The sequence below is a fragment of the Pistacia vera genome, unplaced genomic scaffold, assembly GCF_008641045.1.
Source record: "Pistacia vera cultivar Batoury unplaced genomic scaffold, PisVer_v2 Contig133, whole genome shotgun sequence".
NCBI lineage: Eukaryota > Viridiplantae > Streptophyta > Magnoliopsida > Sapindales > Anacardiaceae > Pistacia > Pistacia vera.
In genome coordinates this window covers 1,110,626-1,131,966 of record NW_022195391.1, presented here as the reverse complement: position 1 = coordinate 1,131,966, position 21,341 = coordinate 1,110,626, and the positions used below count along the sequence as shown (strand labels likewise).

The window sequence follows — 21,341 nt, the reverse complement described above, 5'->3', positions numbered from 1 at the left end:
CATTTTCTGTATGATTAACAAAACAATGAAATCAACAGATTAACGAAATATGATGATATTAGTAAAACTTACGTCAACTGTATTGCTTGAAGAGTGGTGTTGTTATTCTGAGTTGCTTTTGCAATCATTCATTGCACAATTAGTGATGGTAATTGTAATAGATTTGTGGGTTGTATTTTCGTTCTTTTGTAAGGAATCATACTGTTTTCGTGGAAATTTTTTTGGAATCAGTACATGGATATTATGATGTTGTTATGGTCTTAGTGGTTTATATAATTTTTGTGTGGATACTGGATAGCGAACAATTTTCTGTGTGTTTTGATTTGGTAGATAATATCATGTTAATTATTAATGAGAGTCAGTATTGTTATTTGAATCTTGTTTTTAGTATTTTTTTAAATTAATAAAGGTATTTTTATTTTGTTGAACATTAATTATTTGATTTTGTTATATATATATATATATATATACACGTTGTTTCATTGTTGTTTCTACCAAGAAAAATTGATTATTTTATTCAATGAATATAAACTTTTTTGGTCTTAATCATTTAATGTTAAGTATTAATTTACCTTAAATGTAAATGGTTTGCATTCATCTATATCTCTATGCAGGTATATTAAGTATTTGATACATTCGATTAGTACGAATCTTTTTAAATGCATTTAAATTAATGTATTGAATTATATTTTATGCATTCTACATGGATTATGTGGACATCTTATGTAGGCGTGTCGATGCTTTGAAACTTCTATGAGATAATTGGGCAACTGGTCAAATGGAAGAGGGTGCCTCTACTGTAAGAAGATGGGAGGACCTAGACACTGACATATTGGTGAAAATCTTTATGCCTTTTGATGTCTTCCAATTGACTTCAAGGATTGCTCATGTTTGTAATTCATGGCGTTCAGCTTGTTGTGATCCTCTGCTTTGGAAAACTCTTGATTTGTCAATGTTGAGATCAAATTTCATCAAAATCCCATTAGAGCCATATGTTTATGTAGATGAGTGTTCTGATAAGACATTGACTTGTTTGTTGAAGATTTCATTGAGTCTTAGCTGGGGATACATAAGAACCTTGATTTTTCACTTCAATTTGTATGTAAGGGACGAACAATTTACTTATATTGCTAAAAAATAATTTTTTTATGTTTCTATTTAAAACCTTGCTGAAAGGTAATTTTTTTTATTCTTACTATTTATTGACTGAGTCTTTGGCATTGCCTTTGATACCAGTGATTATCATCTTTAATTTTCTTTTTCGCATAATGAATTGGGAAGTAACCCACTATATATCGTTGTCTGCAGGTGCCCCCAACTGAGGCAACTTGTTATGCCAGCTTGGAACATAATAAAGAAGGATGCAATTTGCAAGGCCATTCGTAAATGGAGATGTCTTGAATCCCTGACAATGCCTAGTATAGCAAATCCCCCTTATCTTATGAGAAAATAGCCCTAAATTGCAAGAACTTCAGTGAACTCAAGGTCATGGGTCCTTTTTACATTCTCTTTGCTTCCACGATAGTCAAGTTTCATCCGAACTTGAAGGTTTTGACCCTGAGATGCTTAATGATAGTTAAAGATGCCCTAATACTTATATTGGATGACCTACCAAACCTGGAAGTCCTGAACATATCACATTGCCTTCTCATAGAAGGTCCATTGCTTCCTCCACCGATGCTCGAAAAAATTATTAAGAAGCTAGATAAAATTATCTTGCAGAAGGCTAATCGATTATGTGAGTTCTTGACAAGTACTGAGCAATCTTGCATCATGTGCCAGTGTACTCGAAGTGATGAAGGCTTTCTAATGTGGTACAAATATGAGGAAGGCCTATGGAAAATAGATGAGGCGAGGTCTCTTGCTCTTTGATTAGAACACTGTAGAGACTGTAATTTAGTGGTCAGAAACTACAGTCTATGTACCTCTTCTTTACGTATTGTTTTGATTGTACGTAATATCTACATAATATGTTGTTGAATAAGCACATATAGAATCAGTCTGTTGTGTTTTAGGTTGTCATCCTCCTAACGCTTTCGTTTTAGGTCGCCAACCTTGTAACACTTGCATGATGATCTTCTCCCATGGGAAAAGTATTATTTATCTGTATCATTATGTACATATGGTAAAAATTCAGTTTCTATTGCTTCAAGCTGATCTTTTGTTGTCAATTAATGTTATTTCAAAATGAAATGGTTTCAAAGTAATACGCAATTGAGTATTTTATCCATCATTTACGCGTTACAATTGAGTCATAAGGATTTCTCTATTTTCAATATATTATACTTATATATTTACATTTTTTGCACCTTGAATTGGAAATATTGTTTCCAATTCATGTTATTTTATGTGTGGAACGATTATTGCTTATATTATTGAATTTGAAATTCTATTGATTTTGTAATCATTAGTCTCAAATTCATTTCTATTGTCAAATTAAGTATTTGATAGTGAGATTTTGAAGGAATATTTGATTTTCCCTTCTTTTATACTTTTATGTTAAGTTTGTATATGTTGAAACGACAATATTATACTGACATTATTCGACTAAAATAGTAATATTAAAGTTTTACAACGTGCTGTCGTTTTGGCTTTGTAAAAATCATAAGTGATGGAAAACGTTGTCGTTTAAAATGCTGTTGATTTTTAAAGTAAATATGCGGATTTAATGTTTAGTATTTTACTGAAGTAAATTTTGGGATTTAGGGTTTTTTCTGTCAGTTTTGGCATTTCCACATCCGTCTTTTCTCGTTGACTAAGGTTGAGATAAGTAAAGTAAATTCTCTTTAGTTACAGTGACAATGTTGTTTTTTATTTTACATTGGTTTAATTAATTTGTCATCGATTTTAACTTTGATTAAAGTACACGTTATTCTTACGGAATTCTAAGATTCATTATCATAGTTATAAGAAGTTGTTGTCAGATGCTTGTGTTGATAATTTGTAGTGCTTAGGTTGTTTATTCGTTTCTCTAGTAGTTGTGTTGCAGATTATTTTCTCAGTAAATATACTCCTTAAATTGGTGTCTTTCTCATTATGATTTTGTTTGTTCTGCTCAGGTTGTTTATTCATTGCTTTGGTAGTCGTGTTGCAGATTATTTTCTCTGTAAATATACTACTGAAATTGGTGTTTTTCTCATTACGATTTTTTTTTTTTATTATCTTGTTGCCTTTAGTATATATTGTAATACTATCATTGTTTTATGAATTGATGCTATGAAGTGTCACTGGTACAAATGCTTCAAAAGTTACCATCATTGTTATCATCTAATTATCTATTTATTTTTCGAAACACTTGCCAAGGTTTTGTTAATCTTTGTAATACGTCCGAGATATTGTTGTTTTAATGAGAATTGTAGCAGTTGAAGTCATATATGGTGAGTATATTAATAGCAGTTTGATATAGTGCTTGCATGTTATTATGTTTTTAAATCACAATCACCATTTGTAATCTTGTGTCTCTATCACGTTTTATGAAGAATAAATGTCTCCCAAGTAATAACAAAGTCTTACAATTTCTATTAAGTTGACTGATTGTCTATTTTCTCCACTTTTTTTATTTGATGATATTTTTTTTAATTGTAGTAATGGCTCCAAAAAACTTGATGAAATTTATTCAAAGACTTGATTCTGAAGTACTATATACAGGAGGATCAAGCATTGATTCCAAGACAGAATTATTAACACCTTTACATACTCCTGTTTTACCTGCATCAGTTGAAGAAGAAGATAATCAGTCAGAAGAAATTCCGTTATGTAAATTGGTGAAATGGCAGAAAACTTGTCAACAAGAGGGTTTAAATATGAATTCTGAACGAAAATGGAAAAATCTTTCTAAAGAAGATCTAGACAGCAAAACATTTAGATCATGTGTGTAATTGAATATATACTTTATTTGGCATGACGATATTAACGTAGTTTCATTGTTTTTGAAATAGACTTATGAAGGTTTGTTAGAAATTAGAGAACGTTGGCTTGTTTCAGAAGATGTGATCTTAGATTTGAAAAAGAAAATGAAGATGTAATTTCTGAGGTTCGCAGATTGGAAGAACAGTTGAAGATATCAAAGGAGGTGTTTGAAAAGGTCAAAACCGAATTGAAACATTGTCAAGAATCATTTAGAAATGCTGAACAGTCTTTTGCAAATGAGCAGTAGCAAAAGGAAGTCTTTAAAAAGAAAAGTAATGAATTGTCTGAAGAAAATAACAATATCAAATCTTTAATTGCACAAGCTGAGAAAGATAGAGAAGAGGCTTATGGTTCGATTTCAGAAATGTTTTTGGCCACCAGAAAAGCTTGTGTCAAAGAATTCAAAGTCAGATTTTTGAATCAAGATTCTAGTTTTTTAGAGACAATTGTGTTGAAAAATGAGAAGATGCTGCCTAATAGAGATTATATTGACTGCAATGCTATTGTACCTTTCTCTAGTCTACTTAATGCCACTTCTGTAAATACTTAAACCGTTTGTCTATAATACTAACGTTAAATATTTTGATAATATTTGCCACGCAAGTGTTTATAGTTGTGTTATTATTACAGATGTAGATGTATTTAGTTGATGCTAATTTTTGTGTATGTGAAAAAAAATCTCAAGCCTATGTAATGTTACTTCTGTAAATATTTAAACTGTTTAATTGTAATATTAATGTTAAATATCTTGACAATGTTTGTCGCGCAATGGTTTGTGGTTGAGTTATTATTACAGATGTGGACGAATTTAATTTATGCTAATTTTGCGTATGTAAAAAATATGTATTTATAACACATAATACATATAATGTAGCATTCATTGTATCTGACAATAATAATATAAAACATGTAAATATCTTTGTATCAAGCAATTTATGTTTCTGTATATATTTAAACATTTAATGTGATCTTTTCATATTCATATAAATATCTTTAATTTTTCACATTAATCTCTCATAAACAATTTCTTATATTATATACAATGTATCAATCATTTCTGTTCTAAACAATGATTTATATTATATACAACATATCAATCCCTTCAGTTAAACACTTCTTTGAAAACAATTTTTGTCAATGTCACCACTGGTTCATCTTGTTCCAAGGCTAGCAGAATCTTGATACCTTGTCTTGAAGTTACTCTTGATAGTGCGACGTACAATTGACCATGTGTAAAGACGTGATGTTTCATATACAATCCTACTGTTTTGAGTGATTGACCCTAGCTTTTGTTTATTGTCATACAGAAGCTAACTATCACAGGTAACTGTCTTCTCTTCAACCTAAAAGGCCACTTCATATCTACATTTGACATTACTATTCTGGGAATTGTAAAAATATCACCAATATTTGACCCGGTAATAATCATTGCTTGTACGGAGCACTAACCTAAATGGGTTATAATCAATCTGGTTCCATTGCAAAGACCATCAGATTGATTCAAATTACGCAGCAACATAATTGGAATGCCAATTTTTAAATGTAATTCATGTTTGGACATGCCAGAGCACATAAGAGAATTAAGAAATTCGGTCAGATAGAGAATGTCATCATCATTTGGGATACCTACTACTTTGCAAGTGCTGTCTGAGCTGAAGTATGTCTTTCCATCTTTTAGTAGACTCTGGGTGATATAGTCGTTCAATTTATGTACTGTCTCATTTTTGGGTGTCAATATTGCGCTCTCTCTCTCTCTCTCTTTCTCTCTCTCTCTCTCTCTCTTTCTCTCTCATATAGTCAATATTATTTATTTGAGCAGATAAATCTAGAAAAACAGCATTCATAATTGTTTCTTCGTGACTGGTATGTTGATTAATTTTCAAGTCTTCAGGTATTTGGATGTAACTCTCATCTTCTGCAACGTCCTTTCCTTCTCCAATATGAAGTAACCATTTGTCAAAAGCCTTTAAGTTATCCAATTCTGATGGGTTTACCAAGTTTGTCTTCAACCTCATGTTCTCTGTAAGCCTCAACACTATTACATGTTTCCAAAGGGAAGATGATGATAAATAGGCTTGTATTATGTCATGTTTTTTTCCCTTTTGGTATAATTGGTAGAATCTGTCTGAAATCACCACCCGGGGCAACAGTGAGGCCTCTAAATATTCTATCTACATTTGATTGATCTTTTTTAGACAAAATATCTTTCAAAGTTCTGTAAAGAGCTTCAAAGCAACACCTATTTGCCATGGGTGCTTCATCCCAAATGATCAAAGCTGTTTGGTCAAGTAGTTTTCCCAATTTTGTCCCCTTTTTGATATCACATGTACTTTCCTCAGTGATATCTAAAGGTATTTGAAAACGTGAATGTGTCGTTCTTCCACTGGATAGCAGTAATGCATCAATTCCTAATGTAGCTACAACTAGAACAATTTTACCCTTGGACCTTAATTTGGCCATGATTGTTGACCATAGGAAGGTTTTGCCTGTTCCACCATGTCCGTAAACAAAAAATGGTGTTCCTCTTTGATTGTTGACCGAATCAAGGATTGAATCGTATATGTGTCTCTGACCATTGTTGAGACCCTTGTATAAATCAATGTGTACTGTTTTGATGTTGTCGATATCATAATCTAATTCCTTGGCAATTAATCTATTTTGTGAATTCTCAAAAACGAAATAGTTTGGAATTGGCATTCCAGGGAAATCAGCCTAGGATTTTCCTCCCTTTTTCATTAGGTCTTCAATCTCGAACAATGCATGATTCTGAATTTGTTCCTCAGTGCATTTCAATTCTGTCATCCACATTTTCTGTTTAAGAATGTAGGGAATATCTTCAGATAGGCGTTTTGCATTTGCTTTCCACAAGTCTCTTGGACTCATCACTTCATTATATACAAGAATAGTTTACAAAGAGCTGTCTTAACTATCTTCTGGTAGCCCATGTTGATGCTTCATCCAAGCAATCATTCCACTTTTTATCATCATCCAGCAATCCTAATCCATAACACACATCTTTGAATGTATTGAATATTTCTCCGTTGACAATTCGAATAACTTCAAATGATGTTGCTCCTCTTACTAAATTGAGAAGCATTCACAAATAATATTTCTCACCATTACCTAGGAATGCAAAATACGCCCTGCCAATACACCTTGATTTTTGTCGTGGGGACCATTGTTTCTGTATCCTTCCAAACCCATTTTCTTGGAAAATCAGGATAAGTCAATGATCTTGCGGAACGGTATCGCTGATTACACTTCAACCATTCAGTCAATTTCGTTTGTGTAACAACCTTGCTTTCCAAAAGTTTAACCAAACACTTATTTGGATCGAAAATAACTGTTTGTTCCTTCTCTAAGTGGAGTGACAATCTTTCAACAGCCAATTCTCTGTAATAAATGTCAAACTAAAATATCCTCCAGCAAGCTTCCATAGAAGAGATATCTCTGTAATGTTTTTGACTGAATTAATTAATATCATATTTATAACAACCATCAACAAACAATATAAAAGCATTATATTTGATGTATTTTTGTACATACCTGTAGTCCAGATATGCTTTTGTTTCATCTTTCTCTTGTAAAATCTAGCATTGATTGTTCTGTTGACCATTGTTTTCAATTTCCATAGAAACTGTCATTTTGTCTGTCCCTTTGTTGACATACTTGAATAGATACTTGATTGATCTATGTTGATTACATATTTCAATATTCATGTGAGCATCAAACTTAACTAAAAGATTCCTATTATAAGGAACAACAAAACGGTTATCCAGTTTGATACCTTTTTCTCAACAAATGCTCCATTATTCTGTCTTCTATACATTGGGTATCCATCGTCATCCATAGATGTTTGATTGAAAAATTTCTTTGGAAAATGTTTTTTACATTTTCCTTTCTCCATACATGGTGAATTCCTGTTAAAATCACCGCACGAACTATGGATCATGTGATTCTTTACAGCTGCAAAGGCAATAAGATCAGTTTCCTTATTTGGTATTTTAGTAGAAACTATTTCATCTATTTTGGATGCCGAAGGATTCTTATATTCGGGATGTAGAAAAACCAATATATGAGCATGTGGGAGGCCTCTCTTTCGAAACTCAATAGTGTAGATAACTGACAAAAAATTATAACGTGTTCAACAATAGTTGGTATAGTATGATTTCATACCATTAATTATCAATGAACCACAATTTTTAAAGAAAGTAGAAATATTATTCATTAGATTACTTACTTGCCACTGTTTCACCAAAATATTCTTCGTTTTTTTTATCTCTCGGATCAGCTTAAGCAATTTGATCTCAAAAACTCTACAAACTGCAGTTACTCTACCTTCTTGATCACATTGCCCAATACAATTTTGTAGATATTGTATCTTTGGCCACTTGGGATTATAGGTGAATGTCAAAAAAATATTTGGATATCCAAAACGTCTGCAAATCACCATTGCATCTTGATAATTCTGAACACGATATCGGGGACTACCAAGTGAGGTGAAGGGAGCAACGTAGATTTCCCTAGATGCTGTGCATTAACATCATCTTTTGAAATGACATCCATTAATCCACTGTACAAATCACTCCTCAATTTTTTCTGATTGTTTCTAATCCAACGAAATCTTTCCCCTTCAACAACCACATATGCATCCACAATATATTGTTGTAGTAATCTACCTGATCTCATTAGAGTATGCCCTTCATATAATCTATACTACAATTGAAATGCATAATATTCTCTCATGCTTAGCCTATTTCTCTTTGAAGACTTTTTGTCGGGCAACTCTTTATGGTTAATGTCAATTTTGTACTCATCTTCTCCATATGGGAATAATATTGGGTAACTTAATGCCATAAAAGCTTGGATGCAGGTCAGAAATTCTTTGAAGACCCATTTTTGAATGATGAACAATGACATCTTTTCTAGTTTCTGAAATTCGAATATCACCAACAATTAAACCCTCAATTTTAGATGCAGTTGGCAAATTGTATTGTCTCCAATCTTTTTCTGCTTTCATTTTTAACCGTAAATGCATATTTCTAAGATCATTCCAATGCATATGGTTCTTGACAAAATGAAAACTTTTAACCAATTCATTGTTCGCATCAAACATCAATTGCAATTCCTGCACTAATTCCCTGTCAACAGTACCATCGACTGTATTGACTTGTATATAATTTAATCTGTGAGTAGTTTCATACTCTGTGTCATAAATATAAAGCTACGCAAGCTGAGGTTTCCTTCCTTTAGGTGGAAGTAACGATCCTATTCGGTGGTAATTCCGCCCGCAAAGTTTGAAAACGTGTGGACCACCCCCCTTGGTTAATCTCATGGTCAACATGCCCTTCCATCAATGTAAATGAGAACAATGAATTGTATATTCTTATCTTGCTTCCGAAACTAATCCCCTTGTTACCACTGGCCACATCAAATAAACCTTTTAATGGTTCTAACGATTCTTTCAATAACGGTAGCTAAACTTTGCCTCCATACAACATAATGAAAATAAAGGAATGGTTGGCTCTTGGTTCTTAACAGTTCGCTCTTCGTACCACATAACTGATCTACAATGAATGCACTTGTAGGATGGTTCACCAAAGTTCCAAGGCTCTTTTTCCACTGTGCAAAGATATAACATGATATTTTTAGAAAGTAAAAAGTTAATACTTAGATGTGTTTTGTTAATTTGGAAACTCACTATGACATTCTTTTTTCCGAGTAACTTTAATATTTGAGTTAAGATTTAAGCATATCTAACTAACAATATGACATTTGTTACCTCTTTCTATTGAGCGAGATTTTCAACCTCTATTTGTCTTTGATAAAGATTTCTTTTGTTTTTTCAATTTCTGACATGGGAATGAAAATAATGAAAAAAAAGATCATCACAATATTCAACAACACTTGCAATGTTAAAAATGGTTCGGCAAAGTTCCACACCTTTATTTTCACAATGCAATGAAATAATATTTATATTTTTAAAATATAACAAACTGAATGTTTAAATGTACATTGTCAAATTCAAAACTCACGATTGTATTGTTCAGCATTAGTAATTGGAATACTAGAATCAAGCTCTGCACATGGAGAAACACTTAAAGAACATAGTATTAGTAAGCCAATTTAACTTATGATAATATAAAAAACATAGGTAACCACTAATATGATGTTTTTTACCTCTCTTCCTTTTTGATTTAGACGATCTCTCTGTTCTATTTTCCTCACATATCTCATTTACATTTATAGAAGCATTTGAAGAACTTGTTGAACTTTTCTTTGTATTTGATACACATTGTTTCTGTTTTTTAGATGTCTCATCTGGATTTCAGAATAATAATAATATGATTAATACTATATCGTGCAACAATTTTGTAACATCTGCTGAAAACTAGTACAATGCATGCATAATAACAATAGAAAATTGGGCCCAAAGTTTTTCTTTTTTATTACAATTCATATGTCTTTTATACACAAAGATTACTGTTTACAAAATGCATTTTAAAAGACAAAACAGGGGGAACAGTGTAGCTATTGCTCCTCGCTTGCCGATGCCCCTCCGACCGCATCAACACCTAGAACCTGCATCCACAAAGGAAAATAACGAGGTGAGCACAAATAATGCTCAGTAAGTAAACCCTCTAACTGTCTGTCCCCGTATATAACTCTTAATTCTTTCCTTTTTCTAATTCTATTTCTGTTTCTGTTTCTACTAAATACCATGGCCTCATCTTATCGGAGGTACGGCCGGATGGCGTTCACACAGCACCATCACACTCTCCATGACTATCGGGTGGAATTCACACAGTACCAACCCGTTCTTAGTGACTACCGAGTGGGGATCACAAAGCACTTACTCTGTTTTCCTAACTATCGGGTGGAGACCACTTAGCACCTACCCGTTTCTCATGACCTTTGGGTAACGATCACCAAGCATTTACTCGTCTCTAGTCACTGTCGGGTGATGATCACAAAGCATCAACCCGCTTTTAGTAAATGTTGGATGATGATCACAAAGCATCAACCCACTTTTCTAACAACTAACTGGGTGGTGGTCACAAAGCATCCACCCGCTTCTACTACTCATAGGGTGACGATCACAAAGCATCGACCCATCTCTAAGGGCTATTCGGGTGATGATCACAAAGCATCAATCCGATTCCCATAACGGTCGGGTGATGATCACAAAGCATCATCCCAACTATACTACTCTTCTAATTCATTCTATTGTAGCATTTTTCAATTCTCTCTACCCTTAGAGTAGTTGTATCCACCAAGCTCTCTACTTATAGGGTAATTGCATACACAATTTTCCTACACTTTCTTGGGTCACTTTTCCATGCACAATTAGTGTCTATGGATGGTTCATCTCTACCAATGCACTTATGAAATGCCAACATGCAATGTTGCAAGAATTAAGGTTCACTACACACACTCAAACCTCTATTAGACATTTCATCAAACAACTCATGTGCACTATGAAACTCTATTATAGCAATGATTCTAAAACTTTTTCTAACCATCCAAAATAGGGAAAAACCCCTTCACATAACCATAAAACCTATCAAAGAAAGTACTTCCAAAAAGGGATCCATAACACCCCTTCAATTCCATCTCAAACTACCTTTCCAACCCAACAATTCATTTCTCATATTTGCAAAGAATAAACAATCACAAGGCATAGGAATCTCTATTTAAACCTCCATACATGGCATATCACATGTACATCACATACATACACCATTTCTATCAAAACCCTAATCAAGAAAATTCTTAAATCTCAACTTGGGTTGGGGTTTACTTACCTTGTTATGGAGAGACTTCACCAACTCTTCCTTTCACTTGTTTTGCTTGACTTTTTCTCTACTCTTAGCCAAAATAACAAAAACCTTCAAACTTCAATATGAACTAAAACTCACAAATCACACAACTTAAGTAGAAATCCTTACCTTAGAAAGCCTTAGGTTGCTTTTCTACCCCAAATCACTTCAAAAACCCCTTGGAATTCCTTGATCAAAAGAAAAGAGAAGTTGAGAGGAGCAAAGATGGAGGGTTGCGTTTTTGGAGAAGAAGAATGAGGGTTTGCTAACTCTTAATTCCTTTTAATGAAATATATACACAATCATTCCCATTTTGCCCTTACTCTTATTTGGGAATTCCATCCATATCCTTTGATTCATTACAAACTCACCCCCATATCAACATATTCCCCATGAAAAATCCTTACAATTAACTCCCCACTTTTCCTGCTAATTAGGGGTAGAATGGTCAAATTGCCCTTAGGGAAGAAAATATCTAAAACTTAACCAACATTTTAATCGGCCTGTCGCCGCGGCGAAGAAACTTCTGTCGCTGCGGCGAAACTGTCCAGAGAGTTTCCCCGAGGTTTCAACACATCTTCGCAGCGGCGAAGATTCTTCTTCGCCCCGGCGAAGCTTGGTACACTAAACTTCTTCTATTTTCAACCAATTTCAGGGCAAACATTCAACACAACATTCAATCAAACAATATTACCAAAAACAACTCAACTAAGGGCGAAAGAGGAAACAATAACAACGTACCTCAAGTGGGGCGTTACAAATTTATATAATAAAAAAGCTTAACCAAAAGGCAAATACAGTAATTAAATATGTCATTCATATTTATAGAAGCATTTAAAGAAATTATTGGATTTTTCGTCTTCGATACACATGGTTTTTGCTTTTCAGATGTGTCACCTAGAATTCAAAATAATAATAATATGATTGAGACTATATTACACAACAAATTATATCGTTAAAGAAAGCAATAATTAATTCGCTTGACAACTATTTCATATCTATCAAAAAAGTATTGACAACCATGTAATATACAAAATAATTGTATTACTATACCAAAATAAAGAAGCTAGTTACTTTCGTTTGGAACTTTATTATGGATCATTTTGCTTTGAAGCTCATATGTCAAAACACCAATTTATAGTTGGCAGATAACTAAAACAACAAAGATATAAACTGAACTCGTTTACGCTCTAGATAATAATTATATGAAGTTCTAATATTAAATAACTTTTTTCCTTTTTGAGATTGACTTTCTGATTGGCTTTCGAAATTTAGGTCTTTTTTTGTTCCATATAAACATTCTCAATTTTCTATTCTCCTTGCATACTTTTGTTCTCAAATCAACAATACTTATTTTTCCATAATCATATTCCTATCTGTAGTTTTCAATCACTTGCAAATATAATTCCTGAATATATGACTGTATAGCTGCTGCATCTCGATCTGTGAGAACCATCTTACAATCTTGTTCCTGACCGAAACAAAAATATCTTCTATTAATTGCATTCTTTTTTTGACCTTTGCCGAGTCCAGATTATTGTAATTGTATGCAAAAATTGATAACAAATGATTTACTACAGTTTTTTATATAAATTAATGGATCGACAAATGTTTTATTATAACTTTATAGCATAGAATATTATGGTTTTGCAGCAAGATTTGAACCAAAACAAAGCTTCATCTGTTATAGCCACGCATTGAAATGGCTCGGTAACAAAGAGATTTCCAAACAAAGGAGACATTTATTATTATAACTATAAATAAATTGTTGGTTCGACAATGGTCTATCAAAAGTATATCATCGATTTGTTGGTTTGACAACTGAGAATTTGACTTTGACATTATAACCAAAAAGATACCTGCATCTATTACAATTATACTTATGCTATTGTATTCTAATTGACTCATCGCAATTCTACAGCCCATTATATATAAATAAATGGTTCATCAATTAAATTTTGATCTCATGGAAAACTTAATTGATTACAATTCTAATGAAAAATTATGATGAACCATGAAGTTTTCAATTTGTCCTTTATTGGTTTTCCAAGAATTTATATAAATATTTTAAAAAATTTGGATTTTCAAACTCACTTATATTAAAAAACTTGAGTGATTTGAATTTGATATCACAATCAATATTCAATTTAACAATTGTACAAAAATAGTTCACAGAAAGAATATATTCATTACCTTTAATAGGAACTACACTGTAACTATAAAGAGCAATCGTTTCATCCAACTGTATATATCTAAAAACAAACAATAAAATAAAGATGTAAGAGAAATACACCAACAAGAAGTATATAAATATTATTATACATAAATTATTTAAGAAACAAAAGTAGTACAATATAAAGAAAAAAGAAAATCTAAACCTTAAATCAGATCAAATACACCATACATAAGATATAACAGTAGTCTAACATTCAGATAAATCTCTCTCTCTCTCTCTCTCTCTCTAATATATTAATATATATATAGCAATGTCATTAATTTTAATAACCAGTCAAACACAATATTCTATAACATATACAATGTATGAGTCCTTTGAAATTCACATAACTTTTTATATATGTATTTAGAAATGCCATAAATTATACATCAACATTTATTTATAGGATCAGATTCATCTCACTTACAATTTATCAAGAGCAATACATTAATGAGCAAATTAAATTTTACAAAATAAATCATCAGGAAATTAATAGTTCAATATATCTTTATATTTTTTTAAACAATAATGAAACCATGAAGTTCATAATTAATTATAGTTGTTAAATTATTTAATATTTTGTTACTGTTTTAAATGACTACAATAAGTTTTTTATCAGGTGTAATTATATCTGGAGTTGGACATCTTCCGCTTGATTAAAATCTCTCCGTTTAACATGTTCATCATCTTTAAAAGCAAATTAGTGATTAGCGGCCTTTTTTCGTTGATTTTGTAATCATAGTTGTACTTCAAAAGCTTTCGTATGTATCAACAAACTGAATTACATTACTTTATTGACTAAATTGATTGTTTTTACCAGCTCACATCAATGTTCAACTCTGTTTTTACTTGCATTAACTAACAATTTGTGGGTAAGTTCAGTTTTTCCTACTGGGTTTTATTTATATTTCATTCTTCTGTCTGACCATGTCAGTTATAGAAATTCCGAGCACAGTTACTTGTGATGATCTTTTGGAATTCTGAAAACATTACAACATCCCTGATGATTATGATTTGTTGCCATGCAATGGTTCTAAATTTTTTATAAATTTGTAGCCCCCGCCTGGGTTTGTTACGTTTTTTGAAATTTTCCTACGGTGTGGTCTTACTCCTTCTTTCTCTTCATTTGTCGGAGACGTTATAATTTCTTATAATGTTACACCCAGCCAGCTGCATTCCAATGCCTAGAAAATAGTTTTGGGTTTTGAAGTTCTGTGTTTGATGCATGATATTCTACCCATGTTTTTATATTTTTAACTACTTTTATGCACTGAAAAAGAGGTTGAATAGTCTATTTTATTTTATCGAGGGTAGCAAGGGGTGAGGACTATTAACAGGATTGTCTAGCAAAGTGTGAGGATGGAATGGCAGATAGTTTCTATTGGGTTACAAAAAAAGGTTGGGGTGGATTACCCACTAAACGGACAAAAGCTACGATACCCCACAACAATTTCAGTAAAATAGATGTGAACGAACCTGGCATCAAGACATTGGAGAATTTTATTCGTAATCAAGACACATTTGATGTTTTCAGTATGTTGGAGAAATACTTGATTCTTCAATTCAAAAGAGGTATTACAATTTTTTATATGATCAGTTTTCATTTATTTATTAATTGTTTCTTATGTAGCTTCCCCCCTGGTTATAGTGGATATCGAAAAAGCTTCCCCAAATTCAGCACCTTCAATATCAACTTCTACACCCAAATTAATGGGCCCTATTTCTCTGAGACCATCTACATTTGAAATCGAAGATAAAGATGAAGATATAGAAGAGTTGCCATTGATCAGGTGAAGCAAGCGTAAAAAGTGTGTGATGAGGAAGCTAGAGTTTCAATTCCTTCCAACAGGTTAAAGACAGTAACTAAAAAAGATCTTGAAGAACTTACATCAGAGGAGGTGAATTCTATGATTTAAAATTAATAAATTTAGTTTACTTTTAGTTTATTAAAAATATTTATATTATTGTTGTTGTTGTTGACATGTTTACAGGGTAGGGATTTATGGCTTATTTGGAAACCAGGAGGCGATGGCTGGTTTTTGATAAGGTCATTGCAAATTTGGAAACAAACAAAAAAAGATTTGTTGTTCACAGGGCCAAAATCACAGCGGAAAAATGAATTTAGAGAAACAGATGGTAGAAGCTATGAATGAGTTGGAGGTCAAGAAGAAGAAATTATCAATTATTGAACAATCATGTTCAAATGCAAAGTTAGAAAATGATGTTCTTGAAAGAAAGGAGAAAGAATTGTTCGACTGCAATAGCAAGCTGAAATCTACCCTTGTTGCAGTTGAAAAGGAAAGAGATGGAGCTTCTGATGTTGTCTCACGCGTGTTCTTGAACAATCGAGAAGCCTGTTGTGATGCATTTAAGTTGAGATTTCCAAATGAAGATTTTAGTTTCTTAGATAATTTGATTCTGCAAGACGGAGAGACATACCCTGTTACTACTAATGTTTCGTATGATATTCCTCATCTCTGATGCATCGCATCTTATAAGACTGGTACTGACTAATTTTGATTATTTTTTATTGTGAATGTTTATATATTACATATGTTTGTATTTGTAAAAATATTCCCTGATACGTGTGGAGCTATTCAAATTACTATACTTGGTTAATGACTGGTACACTCTTAAGAACATTAATTTGGGCTGTATCAGCAAATATTGAAATACTGCTATTGCCATATTGCGAACCTATTGTTTAACCAACACAAAATAATTTCAAAGAGTAAATGAAAAAAACAATTTATATGAGAAAAGAGATTTATTTAATATATTTTAATATCAAAATACATGTGTGCATTGCTTTATATATTTATCAAGGTTCAACAAATGGTGTCGGTCCAGATTCTATACTCATCTGATAAGAACATTCCGATTCTTCTTTTTTGAGATCGACCAAATACTCACGTGTATTAAGATCAGCAACAATAAACTTAACATCGTCCACAATTTCAAACAAAGCATCAATCATATTGTTGCATTTTTCTCTTGTACCATTTAGATTTTCTATGTTGTTGCGAACATTGGGTAGTATCTATTTGAACTCCTTTTGCCTGTCACCCATTGCCGCACCAACAAGTTTAAAAAAAACAATGGATTTCAATAAATATTTGAACACGCTAGAAATACAAATTGCATTATAACTGTATATATAGGATAATATATAGATAGCTATATATATATATATATATATAATATATTATATATATAAAATAGGATAATATAAAGTTGAATTCCAAATAAATAAGTCAACAAATGGCAAAGAATATATAATATTTTTTTATTTAGTTTTATATTACACAAAGTTTGTATTACCTTTTCTCTTGTCGCCTTCCCATTCCAAGTCACTCCTCATCTGCAGAAAGCAAAGAATCCTTTGCTTTGAGACTCAAAGCAACAACAATTATAGAATTCATGCCCTCGACCAACAAATGCATGCCTTCTCTGATTTTTGTTTTCGCAGTATTTATATTGGTAACATTGTGGTCGATGTCGCTCAAAATCCGTTTCAATTTATATTGGTAACGTTGTGGTCGATGTCGCTCAAAATCCGTTTCAGGTCTACTTTTTCTCCAGCCATTATCGAACCAATTAAAGGTAAAAGTGATAAAGAAATTCTGCAAACGTATAAAAGTTATATGAATAGAAGTTGAGATTGATGATACTTATATATACATACAGTTTGGAGAACAACTTAAATAAGAAGAGAACACGAACACATGGAAATCAAACAGACATATCCTATTAATTGAATACAACGATTGAAGAACCCCAAAATATCAAAAACCCAACGAGGTGATATGAATTGACTTGAAACGTTTCATTGATTTAATAAATTATTTCATCTGGAAAAACAACAAAGAAATACTAATAAATAAGTATATTGATTAAAAAAAAATTGTTCGGATAATTTCAAAAGAAACAATAATATATATTTATTTAAAATCAATTGTTTTATACAACAGTTACAGCTTGATATTAGCATAACAATTTGTTCAGTAGACCAATGGTAAGAATGTTATAGTTCAATGAATGGTATAATGTTTATAAACATTAACAAACTTAATTAATATGAAACTGTATATCAAAGTAATTTGTAATTTGTAATTTTAATTTGGTTGATGGTTTTATATTAATTAGGTAAATAGTGTATTAAATTACTAATGACGCTTTAGTTTTTCATTCAATTTATGTTTCGCTGGTTGACTTATTTGAATTAAATATATTTCACATAATTTTTGCAATATCTAACAATAATGTTGTTCGGGGTATTCCTATAAATTTAATATTATTTTATTAAAAAGTACATTACTATTTCAAAAACATTGGTCCAACCAGTTTTCTACAGTCGGTGGATTAACAGTGATTTATGTTTCATTAATATATTCATTTATCTGCTATTTGTTTATTTAACGCATTTTCTATTTCTTTAAGCTGTGTTCAAACCCATTGTCTATCAAACACACTGTCAGTGTAATCGTTTCGACTTTCTCTTCTGTCGGTGCTGATTTTCTTTCGAAGAGCTTGAAGTTTTTATTTCAACATCTTCTACATTGTCGATTCAGTTATTGTATTTCTCATCCTTCTTTTAATACTGTTATTTGTTATTGGTAGCAGTTTCGTCCATTTATTTGTGTAATTTATTGTTAAAATTTGTTTAATGTTATAGTATACGGTTGTATTTGATGGGCATTACAATGAATTGAAGTTATTTCTATGAAATTATAACACTTGTAAAAAACTTTGGATCAAGCGTTATTAAAAATGAAAACCTAGGCTTACCGTTCATAAGAAATTAATACTTGAAGGGTCACAAAAAAGGAAGAAACAAAAAAAAAAAAAAAAAAAATTGTTACATTTACTTTTAGAGAGAAATTTGTTGTTTCAGAATTTACATGTTTCGATGTTTTGTTTTTGTTTTTTTTTTTTTCAACTGTTTGTTTTTCTTGTTAATATATTTCAGTTTCATATTGGATCTGCTTTATTATGTAATCTTGGTAGAATGGAAAAGACGAATCAATCACCAAAGATGTAAAATCACAAACTGAGGTGAAAGAAAATGAAAAGAATCTATCTCCGAAAACTAAGTGGAAGAAAGTTGGTAGAGGTCCTGGTAGGCGCTCTGCAAGACTTCAAGGAACAATTGTGGATACTCACAATGACGACGTTCAACGTCTGATAGAATTAGTGGTTTTCACTGATAGCGACCAAGATGTCAAACTGTAATCACCGCAACAGATGAAACATGCTGAACCAAGTAATACGATTGAAAATTTGAAAGGAAAGGTTGACCATTTAATACACCTAATAAAAAATCAGCATACCAAATATAGAAATTTGTACTTCAAATCCCAAAAGAAGGTATAGAGACTGCAGTAGAATATCATTCTCTTTTCTGGATAATTTCAAATGTTATATCTATTTAAGTACTATTAATGATTTTAATGATTTTGTTTTCACTCAAATTTAGGTTGAAACCTTAACAGAAGAAAATCATTAGTTGGCTTTGAAGCTACAAAATGCATCTGGAAAACTTGAAGTAGTATGACTTCTACACATTATTAATTAGATATGATGTTGTATCACTTTTATAATCTTACAATATTTCTATAGCAAAATAATATGTCTTTCCACAAACTATATTTTATATATGAAATTGGTGAAATGAATTTGAACACTTGAGAAGATCAGAAAGATTGTGTTTATCTTGTTTGCTTGCAGACAGAGGAGTACACTGGATTATGTTTGGAATTGATGAACAAACGGAAGGACACAGTCTTGCCAAAAAATTCAATAGAAGTTCAAGATACCGTGAATGTATCCTCTCAACCAGCACATGAGCAACAACCTTGTCGCATAGGTAGACCTCCATCAAGCAAGAGAAAGAATATTCACAAATGAAGATCCAATTCGCTCATGTATTTAATCTATTCAATATGAAATGAATACTTTATGGAAATTTCAATGTTGTTTCTTTTGGATTGCTTTTATATTTTTTATCTAAACTTAAAAAATGCTTGTAGTCAATTTTTCGCTGTAAATTTCCTCTTTTCCTCTCTTGTGATGCTCCTAATAGGTTTGTATAAAAATGGTCTAATTATATTTTCAGCATCATCTGCTTGTACAATTGATATTATATTTGTAGACATGTCTTTGATATTCGATGTCAGTATTTCGTAGTGAATTGTGCATGATATTTAATATCACCTGAATATAATCAAGATCAATTATTTAAACTTAAAATTTATACCGACCTTTCGTAATTTCTGTAACTTATAATAATTTTCAAGTTCAACATTGACTACTAAAACTTTTCTCACAATATAGGATTCATATATTTCTTTAAAATCAGTAACCCTCAATCCAGTTTTCAAAACAAACATCTGTTTACACAGTTCATTCAAAAGCTTTGTTTGTTTAATAGTTGAGAACATGATAATCCAATTAATTTTTGGACTATTATATCAAACAACATAAAGGCTACTTCGACAATTTTGTCAGACATACTCACATCTACATTTTTCCTATTATAACATTAATGAAAACTTTACTAAAATTAAATCGAGAACGGTCCTATTGCTGAACCAATCATAAACATATGTTATACTTATTTTATTCATTTAAAATAGTAACAAAAAACTTAATAATCTGAAAACTATAATTGATTAGAAATTTCATAGTTTCATTATTATTATTATTTTTTTTAAATAAAGATTTTCAGATATAAAAGAATATCTAACTATTAATGTTATGATAATTTATCTTAAAAATTTTTATTTCCTCAATAATGTATCACTATCAATAAACTGTAATTCAAACAAATCTGATCCCATAAATAAATATTGACATACAATTCATTGCATTTAAAAATACATAGATAAATACTTACATGAATTTCAAGGGACAGTATGCATTTAATTCTTTCACAGTAATATCTATGAAGTAATTCATTGTTTGCTTCGACTCAAAATATCAAAACTAAACCATAACATTTTATACTAATTGTAGTAAACAATACGTCGAATCTAGAATTATACCTGATTATTAATAACATTTTTGTATTTCTTTTGTTGTTATGCATTATATAATTTGATCATATTTCATATTCCAACCATACAACTTGATTGTTCGTAGAGTCAAAGGTTCATTTTTGTTATTACTGAGTGAAGGGTGCAATATATATAATTTTTTTTTTAATGTGAAATAGTTTGTTTACTACTTTATTGAAATCTATAAATGTACATGGATTGTGGTTTATTGTTATATTTATTTATGTTGGCATCCATCAACCAACACAAAGCATTTTCACAAATGAAGTCCCAATTACGTTAAATACTTAATCTATCAAATGTGACATGATCACTTTATTCAGACCTCAACTTTTTTTTTTT

The 21,341-nt window shown here is 31.3% G+C and overlaps 1 pseudogene; it reads left to right on the top strand.

Annotated features, from left to right (window-relative positions):
- Positions 1 to 778: 778 nt before the first annotated feature.
- On the top strand, positions 779 to 1,872 carry LOC116122261 (annotated as a pseudogene).
- The last annotated feature ends 19,469 nt before the right edge of the window (positions 1,873 to 21,341 follow it).